The sequence below is a fragment of the Nomascus leucogenys genome, chromosome 19, assembly GCF_006542625.1.
Source record: "Nomascus leucogenys isolate Asia chromosome 19, Asia_NLE_v1, whole genome shotgun sequence".
Lineage (NCBI taxonomy): Eukaryota > Metazoa > Chordata > Mammalia > Primates > Hylobatidae > Nomascus > Nomascus leucogenys.
In genome coordinates this window covers 15,314,807-15,317,489 of record NC_044399.1, presented here as the reverse complement: position 1 = coordinate 15,317,489, position 2,683 = coordinate 15,314,807, and the positions used below count along the sequence as shown (strand labels likewise).

At 36.4% G+C, this 2,683-nt stretch overlaps 1 non-coding gene across 1 annotated transcript; it reads right to left on the bottom strand.

Annotated features, from left to right (window-relative positions):
* Positions 1–1,601: 1,601 nt before the first annotated feature.
* On the bottom strand, positions 1,602–1,718 carry LOC115831676. The gene has a single exon (XR_004027183.1). It is a non-coding gene; the product is annotated as a U5 spliceosomal RNA (small nuclear RNA).
* Between the last annotated feature and the right edge of the window lie 965 nt (positions 1,719–2,683).

Sequence of the window (2,683 nt, the reverse complement as noted above, 5' to 3'; positions counted from 1 at the left end):
AGATTCCATCATATCTCTTCATGGCTTGATGGCTCATTTCTTTTTATTGTTGAATAATAGCTATTGTCCCTATGTACTGGTTTATTTATCCATTTACCTTTTAAAGGACATCTCAGTTGCTTTCAAGTTTTGGCAATTATGAATAAAGCTGCTATAAACATGCATGTGCAGGTTTTTGCATGGATGTTTTAATTCACTTGAGTAGCTTTTTTTATATTTAAAAGTTATTCATTACTTTATCTCTCTGCTCTCTCATTTTTTTATAGACTACTTGGAGAAACCAGGCAGTAGCACTCTGCCTGGAAATTTTCTTAGCTAGATGATCAGTTGATTAGGTAAATAGGTATATCTTATTTTTTTTTTATTCATACCATTTTACTTAGTTCTAATTTTTTAAAAAAATGTAAATTGTCAGTTTATAATTGTATATACTTATGGGGTACAGAGTAGTATTACGATTTATGAGTACAATGTGCAGAATTAAACCAAACTCATGGTATATTTTCTATTTATATGTTACTACAGGTGATAATGTTGTTAAACTTATGTTACTGGACCCAAGAGTCTTTTTTCTAGATTCTAATAAGCCTCTCTTGCATTTCTTTATGTCCTCACTGCAAGTCCTTTTGACTTCCACTCACCCTCTGGTCCCAAAGCCAATGTCACATTTTTAGGTTTTTTTGTTTTTTGTTTTTTGTTTTTGTGTGTGTGTGTGTTTGTGTTTGTTTCTTCATACGGCAACATCACACTCCTGGTATCACAACTTATTCCAGTTATCTACTGCTTCATAAAAAACTACCTAAACTTAGTGGCCTAAAACAACAATGATCTGTTTTGCTCATGAATTTGCAATTTGGGCGAGGCCCAGTGAGGATGCGTCTCTGCTGCTGTGGTGTCAGTTAGGGCATTTTCTCTCTCCTTTCCTAACTGAACTCCAGTCTGAACATGTTTTAGTCCTTCTCACCCTCTTTTTCACATCTTTTAGCCTTTCTTTCTTTGTTTCTGTGCTGCACTCTAGATCATTTCTTGATATTCCAACTTACCTATTTTCCCTCTTGGATTTAATCTTCATTTAAACCCACCTATTCAGGGTGTGTGTGTGTGTGTGTGTTTTGAGACGGAGTCTCAGCTCACTGCAACCTTCGTCTCCTGGGTTCAAGCAATTCTCTTGCCTCAACCTCCCTGGTAGCTGGGACTATGCCTGGTTGATTTCTTTTCTTTTTCTTTTCTTTTTTTTTTTTTTTTTTTGAGACAGAGTCACTCTGTCGCCCAGGCTGGTGTGCAGTGGCACGGTACTGGCTCACTGCAACCTCCGCCTCCCAGGTTCAAGAGATTCACATGCCTCAGCCTCCAGAGTAGCTGGGATTGCAAGTGTGAGCCACCATGCCCAGATAATTTTTGTATTTTTAGTAGAGAAGGGGTTTCAGCATGTTGGCCAGGTTGGTCTCGAAATCCTAACCTCAAGTGATCTGCCCTCCTTGGCCTCCCAAAGTGCTGGGATTACAGGTGTGAGCCACTGCGCCCAGCCCACATATTCAGTTTTTAACTTCAATTTTAACTTGCTTCTTTCAAAAATGTGTTTGACTTTTTTTTTAATGGTTAGCCCTGCTAAAGCAAGACCTCAAAAAATTAGTTTAAAAACTCTGAGGTGTTCCTCTCCATGGGAATCTTTAGTAAAAGGCAAAAGATTTATATGATCTGAAGAGAAACTAGAGCGTTGTTTGACTTTTATTACAGTATAATTTGCAAACAATAAAATGCATATATTTTAAGTGAACAATTTGGTCACTTTTGACAAATACATACACATCTGTAACCATTATCCCAATTAAAATATAGAGTACAGTTGACCCTTGAACAGCATGGGGGTCAGAGGTGTGGACCCTCCAATGAGGTTGAAAATCCATATATAACTTTTGTCTTCCCCAAAACTTAAATACTAATAGCCTACTGTTGACCAAAAGCCTTCACAAATAACATAAACAACACAAATTTTGGATATTATATGTATTATATACTGTATTCTAACATTAAAGTAAGCTAGAGAAAAGAAAATGTTATTAAGAAAACCATAAGGAAGAGAAAATATATTTACTAGCATTCAGGGGAAGTGGATCATCACAAAAGCCTTCATCTTCATTGTCTTCATGTTGAGTAGGCTGAAAGGGAAGAGGAAGGGCTGATCTTGCTGTCTCAGGGGTGGCAGAGGCAGAAGAAAATCTGTTTATAAGTGGACCTGCACAGTTCAAGTGTCAACTGTATATCCATATATAAGATGAAGTATCCATCTATATTCCATCTACTCCATATATATATATGCAATGGACATACACGTTTCTATCCATTTACTTATATAGAGTACATCCTATTTTATATGGAGTATAAAACATACAGAGTATATCCATCATTTATTTCTTTTGCAGTCAATACCAGCCAGCACTCTCTCCCCAGGTCACCACTGATCTGGTTTCTATCATTATATATTAGCTTTGCCTGCTCTAGAACTTCTTCATACACACGATATCACTCAATATGCACTCTTCTGTGTCAGGTTTCTTTTCTTCTCAGCAGAATAATTTTGAGATTTATTCATGTTGTTGCGAGTATCAGTAGTTCTTTTGATTGTATGAACATAACACAATTTGTTTATTCATTTAGTATTGATAAACATTATGGGCTTTCC